Source organism: Oncorhynchus gorbuscha, linkage group LG02 (genome assembly GCF_021184085.1).
Source record: "Oncorhynchus gorbuscha isolate QuinsamMale2020 ecotype Even-year linkage group LG02, OgorEven_v1.0, whole genome shotgun sequence".
In the NCBI taxonomy this organism is placed as follows: domain Eukaryota; kingdom Metazoa; phylum Chordata; class Actinopteri; order Salmoniformes; family Salmonidae; genus Oncorhynchus; species Oncorhynchus gorbuscha.
This window is the reverse complement of record NC_060174.1, coordinates 72,558,101-72,566,925: the sequence shown is the minus strand read 5'-3', so window position 1 is coordinate 72,566,925 and position 8,825 is coordinate 72,558,101.

The following is an 8,825-nucleotide window of genomic DNA, read 5'->3' as shown; positions in this document are numbered from 1 at the left end:
CCACAATAGCAATTCTCAGGTACTATGAGATTTACTACAAATTACTTCAGAAACAATATTATTGATGTGTGCTATTACTATAAATGATAAATGCGCTTACAAAGTCAGATTTGTGAATTAGTTCAGGTCTCGTGTCCTAAAGCTAAATTGAACTGTCTTGTATTGTGGTTTTGCAATGTAAAAGGGTTATAAGAGTGAGTTGACAACTAGGTCATGTGTTATGAGCTGCAGTAGTTTGTTCTATTCTATGTTGAATGAAACGCATTGCTTTTAAATTGTTTTAAGTAAGAAAACAATTACAAAAAGACAAAAACACTGAACTCTTTGGGTCTGTTGGCTCAAACAAAATGTAAGTCTCTATGACCAAGTGTGTTTGTTTCCTCAAATAAAGCAAAACTATGTTTATACGGTGTTATTTTGTTGGCCCTATCAAGCATTTCATCTTGTCAAGCATTTCAGATGTCACATTTTTTTAACAGCATTTTGATATTCTACAGCACTCCCCCATCCAAGGGCCAGCAGAGGGGTGCAGGATGGCTGCTGAAAATACTCACCATTGTATATTCACTGAGGAGAGCTTGCAAGTATCCAGCTCATGTCTGCAAAGTAGTGTACTGTGTACACTACTCTGTATCCTGTGCTTATGACAAATTAACTTTGATTTATATGCCACTGGATTTAAAAAAAAAGTATTCTGACTGAATATAATTCATAAGAATTTGTCATTCTGATACATATTAGTGGCATAAAAGCGATGAGGGGAACCTTATGTTTGCGTTGATCTATTGCTTACTCATAGATGGGTTGGCTGAAAACGTCACAAACAATGTGCGTGCTTCCATGGGGCAGAGGTAGGCTGGTTGTGATTTGACTGGCCAGATTGATTAAAAAAAAACTGCAATGTGTGCAATCGTAAGTGACTCGTTTCATCTTATTATTACCATGTCTTGTTTTGAGGGACTTCATGTCAATGTTAACATTTGCCAGCTAGCGAACCAACAACCGTAACGATGTATTTGAGAGACAAGTGGTCATTGTGCAAATGTATATGTTTTCAATAAACAGTGGAGACGAAATAAAGCTAACATGTTGTCAACAATGTAAGCGAGCCAACATAATCTGTTTTGCCCCATGGTTGAGCACGCAAGGTTTTTGATGTTAAACAACCAACCTGTCTATATTTCTAGTTATATTTCTATGGAAGCCAAATGATTTAGAGTATAACTGATATTGTTTTGTTGTTTCTTAGCCTGCATGTGCATCGTGCTGACTGGTAATCTCCATCTCCACCTGATGGTCAAACACTGTCATAGTAGAGAGGTTATTCACCATCAGGCAGGAAGAGTCCTCCGACTGGCCTGGGACTTTCCCAAGTGTTCTTTCACTGGACTTTGTCTAAAGAGGCGAGAACACAAAATGCATTGTAAGTCGATTATTGCTTATCAATACAATCCTGTTTAGATATAATGAAATAACATGGAATCAGAATATCCGATCACATTCATGTTCTGCAAATTGGCATGACAACTGAACTGACCTGTGCAACGTTGCCAGGGAGAACCCCTGAGTTCTTCGGCCCTCTCGGCCCGGACAAATGGGCTCAGGTACTCTTGGAAGTCCTCCATCTTCTGGCTGGGCCTTGCATGGGTCAGACCCGGTGCTCCATGTCCACCAGGATACCAAAAGTTCAAACAGTAAGTCAATTTAAAACATAATGGCAGAAAATGTTTTTCATAAGCTGGTACAGAGCAATAGAGAATACAATAAGTGATGTGTGTACATAATTAAGTCAGTTGCTGCTGGAGCAGGTGAGGCATTGCCACACGGAGCGTTCAGACATGCTGCAAGGAGTTGCTGCCACCTCAGCTGGATACGATTCATGAAGATCTTGTCCTCCAGTCTGGCATTCCTTTGGCTTTTTGATTCATAATTTTATCAGGTAAATCTGGTACTGTTTTATCTTTAAATGGAGTTTATTATTGGGGTAGAACATGATTGTACAGTTGGCGTTGCAGAGGATGACCTCAGAGATCCACCCAGCAATATAGAAGGGTCTGTGTTTCTGGACTTTTTCAGAGAGCTGCTGCAGCTCCACAAACAGTTTCTCCAGGAGGAGGTGAATAAAAGAGCTGGGCATCCAGAAATGCAGGACGACTCGAGGAAGGCCGGGAGCAGTGGGGTAGGCATTTTCTTAAAAAACTAAGGCATTCTTCTCTTAGTAAGGTAAGTGTTTATGGCTTACACTATTTTTGACATGACCCCAGTATTACTACAACATCCATTCATCAATAAATTAATCATAGAATTTACACAGATTTATTTTAAGAACTTTATTGGTGGAAAACAACCTAATCCCAGTCTTACCTGAGGGGTCAACACCAAGTGACTCCAGCTGTACAATGGTTGGAACCATGACTCCATCCTCCATCAATGCATATATTAGTATTTCACTATGTGGGAAAAAGATCAATGAGGGCCTGGAGCTTTCCATTTCAATACAATTACTATTTGTTAAATACATTCTGATGCAGTTTGTCGAGTTGACATAACCATTACAATACCAATGGATGTGTTAACTGACCCAGACTCAAGCAAAGTGCTTGATCTGGGCAAGGATCCAGCTCATGTCTGCAGAGGGTGCTGGCCATACGCTCTTTGGTTTGTCTTCCTCTCGAAATCCTTCAAACGTCTACACAACAAAAGAACATAGCAATGATGACCAAACTCACAATTCATGTTCTGGGACCGAATGTATAGATCATAGAATTGAAAAGAGAAGTATAGTCTATGATTGCTTTGAGCCCTATTGCGTCACAACCGAAAAACACACATGCCACCTGTTTATTGCACTCACCCTACCCCTCAACACAACTTAATGGCATCACAGTGAAAGGCTGGGATGAGTAAACAACCATATGCTATAAAATTACTCCACAGTAATAACAAAATGTCTCTCTTGAGAGGCCCTTGTGTATAGATGGGGTAGAGGAGATGATGTGACGACTAGAGAACAGACAGAACGTCTTGACCCTCTATTAATATTGTATATTGAGTTGAGTGCACAGGTCTCACAAATCATAGGAAAAGTGTTATGATGTGGTTATAATTGAATGAAATTATATTGGTCACGTACACATATTTTGCAGATGTTATCATGGGTAGTGAAATGCTTAAGTTCTTAGCTCCTACGGTACAGTAATACCAGGCTGAATCACATCCGGCTGTGATTGGGAGTCCCATAGGGCGGTGCACAATTGGCCCAGCGTCGTCCGGGTTTAGCTGGGGTAGTCCGTCATTGTAAATAAGAATTTGTTCTTAACTGACTTGCCTAGTTAAATAAAAAAATATATTTAAAAAAATACAAATCCCCAAAATAAAAAGAAAGGAATAAAGAAATACAAAAATGTTAGCAAATGTATTGAAAATTAAATATCTAATTTGCAAAAGTATTCACACCATTGAAGCAATACTCTGTAGAAGCACCTTTGATGGTGATTATATCAGTGTCTTCTTGGATAAGTCTCTAAGAGCTTTGCACACCTGAATTGTCATAGATTTTCTAGCTGATTTAAGTCAACTGTAACTAGAACATTCAATGTCTTCTTGGTAAGCAACTGCAGTGTAGATTTGGTCTTGTGTTTTAGGTTATTATCCCGCTGAAAGGTGAATTTGTGTCTGTTGAAAAGCAGACAAACAGGTTTTCCTCTAGGATTTTGCCTGTGCTTATAGCTGTATTCCGTTGATTTTTATCCTAAAAAACTCCCTAGTCCTTACTGATGACAAGCCTACCCATAACATGATGTAGCCACCACTATGCTTGAAAATATGAAGTGGTACTCAGTGATGTGTTGTGTTGGATTTGCCACAAACATAACGCTTTGTATTCACAACAAAAAGTTCATTTCTTTGCCACATTTTTTTGCAGTATTAATCAAGTGCCTTGTTGCAAACAGGATGCATGTTTTGGAATATTTTCATTCTGTAAAGGCTTCCTTTCCCCTCTGTCATTTAGGTTAGTATTGTGGAGTAACAACAATGTTGTTGATTCATCCTCAGTTATCATATCGCAACTATTAAACTCTGTAACTGTTTTAAAATCCCCATTGACCTCATGGTGAAATCCCTTAGCAGTTTCCTTTCTTTCCGACAACTGAGTTAGGAAGGATGCCTGTACCTTTTTAGTGACTGGGTGTATTGATACACCATACCAAGACTAATTAATAACTTCACCATGCTCAAAGGGATATTCAGCATTTATTTTTGAAATGTCCTATCAAAAACCTTCCTTGTCATTGTGGTTGAATCTGTGCTTAAAATACACTATTCAATTGAGGGACCTTACAGATATGTGTATGTGTGGGGTACAGATATGGGGTAGTCATTCAAAAATCATGTTAACCACTATTATTGAACATGGAATGAGTCCATGCAACTTTGTTAAGCACATATTTACTCCTGAATTTATTTAGGCTTGCCATAACAAAGGATTTGAATACTTATTGACTGAAGCCATTTCAGCTTTGAATTGTTTGTTAATTTAAAAAATTCCACTTTGACATTATGGGGAATTGTGTGTAGATCAGTGACACAAAATCAACATTTTAAAAACAGGCTGTAACACAACAAAATGTGGAAAAATTAAAATGGTGTGAATACTTTCTGAAGGCACAGTGCATTACAGCCTTCTTCTAAAATGGATTAAATAGTTTTTCCCCCTCGTAAATATACACACAATACCCCATAACGACAAAGGAAAAACCGGTTTAAAAAAATCATATCTACTTAAGTATTCAATCTCTTTACTCAATACTTTGCTGAATACCTTTGGCAGCGATTACAGCCTCGAGTCTTCTTTGGTATGACGCTATAAGCTTGGAACACATGTATTTGTGGAGTTTCTCCCATTTTTCTCTGCAGATCCTCTCAAGCTCTGTCAGGTTGGATGGGGAGTGTCGCAGCACAGCTATTTTCAGGTCTCTCCAGAGATTTTCGATCGGGTTCAAGTCCAGCTTTGGATGGGCCACTCAAGTACATTCAGAGACTTGTCCCGAAGCCACTCCTGCGTTGTCTTGGATGTGTACTTAGGGTCATTGTCCTGTTGGAAGGTGAACCTCTGCCCCAGTCTGAGGTCCTGAGCGCTCTGGAACAGGTTTCCGTCAAGTCTCAATACTTACAGTATGTAAATAAGGTATGTTTTTTGATTTTAAATATATTCGCAAAAATTCAGAAAATCTGTTTTTGCTTTGTCATTATGGGGTATTGTGTGTAGATTGATGATACATTTAAAAAAAAAATCAATTTTCGAATAAGGCTGTAACGTAACAAAATGTGGAAAACGGAAGGGGTCTGAATACTTAATAATCATTTCTGATGATTATATTTCTGATTCTGAGCCTCAGCCTGAACCTATCCAGGCTGTATCACATCCGGACGTGATTTGGCCGGGGTAGGCCATCATTGTAAATAATACTTTTTCTTAATTGACTTGCCTAGTTAAATAAAGGTTACATTTTTTTTTTATATTAAAAACAATACACCTCCGAGGCGCACTGCCTGTGACACCAACAAATTAAACTGTGACAACGTTTGGATTATCAGGATTATAAACACAAAATGTCATCACTGGATAATATACGCCATTTAGCACGCACTTTTATTCAAAAGAGAGAGCAGGCCCTACATATAAAGCAAAAATGCAACATCAGCAATGCACTCACCAGATTTTGTTGTTTGTAACATGCACATGCTCCAACTGATACCATTGCGTGAAGACACAATCTGACAATAACTTCTGTCTTGTCATATTGACACTTATATTCATTCTAATGCCATTATTACATTTGTGATGATTTTCACTGTTAATCAAGCACACTTGGCGCTTATACTGTAATGATGTTTAGGCTACTGATGTTTTCAACATTTGACCAAGCATCTTGCTGACCATACGTCTTGGTGGTTGGTGTTTCAACACATGCTTTCTGTTTGATAGTTGTAACAAAGGCACTAAAATGTATTGAACACTTGAATTTGTGTTTTTATTTTTACATATCTTACAGTAACGTAAACTAATAAAAATGATTTTGTGTTATTTGCGTAAATAATCGTATTCTACTGTTACCTAAGACCTTCATAAACACAACCAAATTGTTACTTTTGCTTTAGCAAATATCACATGTATTAATTACACTATTAGAATTAGCTTGAAGGGGCGGTTTTAGTTTATTTTTATTTTTTATTGTGCAGTGTACAAATAAGAGGCCCCGTGAAAAAAACATTCCCCCTATGTAAATCAAATGCCCATTCAGCTGATTCATTCTGCCTCCGGCCCTGCAATCACCCTAAATTGTTGTGAGTATTATTTGTAACAATGATTGCAAACAATACAGCTGCCAACCTGTCATGTGACATAATGTAACATTTGAATATTGAAACAAGTTAACAGAGCAATTCACTTAGAATCTAAAAATATAGTCATTTTGCAACAGGATAACATTATCTGAAGATCAAATATGTGTATCCCTTGCCTAGCCAGACCTAGCTATCTAGCCGGCCAGCCGGACCTAGCTTTCCGGCATTCCGGCCGGCAGGACCTAGCTACCTGGCCAGCCGGCCGGCCGGACCTAGCTATCTGGTCAGAACTAGTTGTCTGGCCGGCCGGACGGCAGGAACTAGCTATCTGGCGGGCCAGATATATTTACGTTTACATATTTCCATTAGGGAATGCCTACTAAACACCATTTAAAAGAAATACTTTCGCAAGTTCTCTACCATATGCCACCTCAAACATCGTTTTAGAGAATTTGGCAGTATGTCCAATCGGTCGCACAACCGACCATGTGTAACCACGCCAGCCCAGGACCTCCACATCCGGCTTCTTCACCTTCACGATCATCTGAGACCAGCTACCCGGACAGCTGAGGAGTATTTCTGTGCTCCTGCCTAGTTATCAGTGGGGGGAAAAGGACCCAATTGTCATACTTTAGTATAAGTTAACATATGTTATTATAAAATGACTCAAGTAAAAGTGAAAGTCACCCTGTAAAATACTACTCGAGTAAGTCTAAAAGTATTTGGTTTTAGATATACTTAAGTTTCAAAAGTAAATGTAATTGATAAAATGTACTTAAGTATCAAAAGTAAAAGTATAAATAATTTCAAAACCCTAGACCCACTCCAATTTGCATACCGCCCAAACAGATCCACAGATGATGCAATCTCTATTGCACTCCACACTGCCCTTTCCCACATGGACAAAAGGAACACCTATGTGAGAATGCTGTTCATTGACTACAGCTCAGCATTCAACACCATAGTACCCTCAAAGCTCATCACCAAGCTAAGGATCCTGGGACTAAACACCTCCCTCTGCAACTGGATCCTGGACTTCCTGACAGGCCGCCCCCAGGTGGTGAGGGTAGGTAGCAACACATCTGCCACGCTGATCCTCAACACTGGAGCTCCCCAGGGGTGCGTGCTCAGTCCCCTCCTGTACTCCCTGTTCACCCACAATGCATGGCCAGGCATGACTCCAACACCATCATTAAGTTTGCTGACGACACAACAGTTATAGGCCTGCTCACCGCCATCGACGAGACAGCCTATAGGGAGGATGTCAGAGACCTGGCCGGGTGCTGCCAGAAAAACAACCTATCCCTCAACGTAACCAATATTAAGGAGATGATTGTGGACTACAGGAAAAGGGGCACCGCGCACGTCCCCATGCTCATCGACGGGGCTGTCGTGGAACAAGTTGAGAGCTTCAAATTCCTTGGTGTACACATCAACAACAAACACAACAAGACAGTTGTGAAGAGGGCACGACAAAGCTTATTCCCCCTCAGGAAACTAAAAAGATTTGGCATGGGTCCTGAGGTCCTCAAAAGGTTCTACAGCTGCAACATCGAGAGCATCCTGATCGGTTGCATCACTGCCTGTTACGGCAATTGATTGGCCTCCGACAGCAAGGCACTTCAGAAGGTAGTGCGTACGGCCCAGTACATCATTGGGGCAAAGCTGCCTGCCATCCAGGACCTCTACACCAGGCGTGTCAGAGGAAGGCCCTAAAAATTGTCAAAGACCCCAGCCACCCCAGTGGTAGACTGTTCTCTCTACTACCGCATGGCAAGCGGTTCCGGAGTGCCAGGTCTAGGACAAAGCCACAAGCCATAAGACTCCTGAACAGGCTACCTGGACTATTTGCATTGTGTGACCCCCCCCCAACCCCTCTTTTACGCTGCTGCTACTCTCTGTTCATCATATATGCATAGTCACTTTAATGATACCTACATGTACATACTACCTCAATAAGCCTGACTAACAGGTGTCTGTATATAGCCTTGCTACTCTTTCTTCAAATGTCCTTTTACTGTTGTTTTATTTCTTTACCTACCAACCTACACACTCACACACACATACACACATACCTTTTTTTTGCACCATTGGTTAGAGCCTGTAAGTAAGCATTTCATTGTACGGTCTACTACACCTGTTGTATTCGGCGCATGTGACAAATAAACGTTGATTTGATTTGATATGAAGCAAACCAGATGGCACCATTTTCTTTTTTGCATTGACGAATAGCCAGGGGCACAAGCTAACACTCAGACATAATTTACAAAGCATGTGTGTTTAGTGAGTCCGCCAGATCAGAGGCAGTAGATGACCAGGGATGTTCTCTTGAGAAGTGTGTGAATTAGACCATTTTCCTGCAATGCTAAGCATTCCAAATGAAACAAGTACTTTTATGTGTCAGGGGAAATGTATGGAGTAAAAAGTACATTATTTTATTTAGGAATGTAGCAAAGTAAAAGTTGTAAAAAATAAGT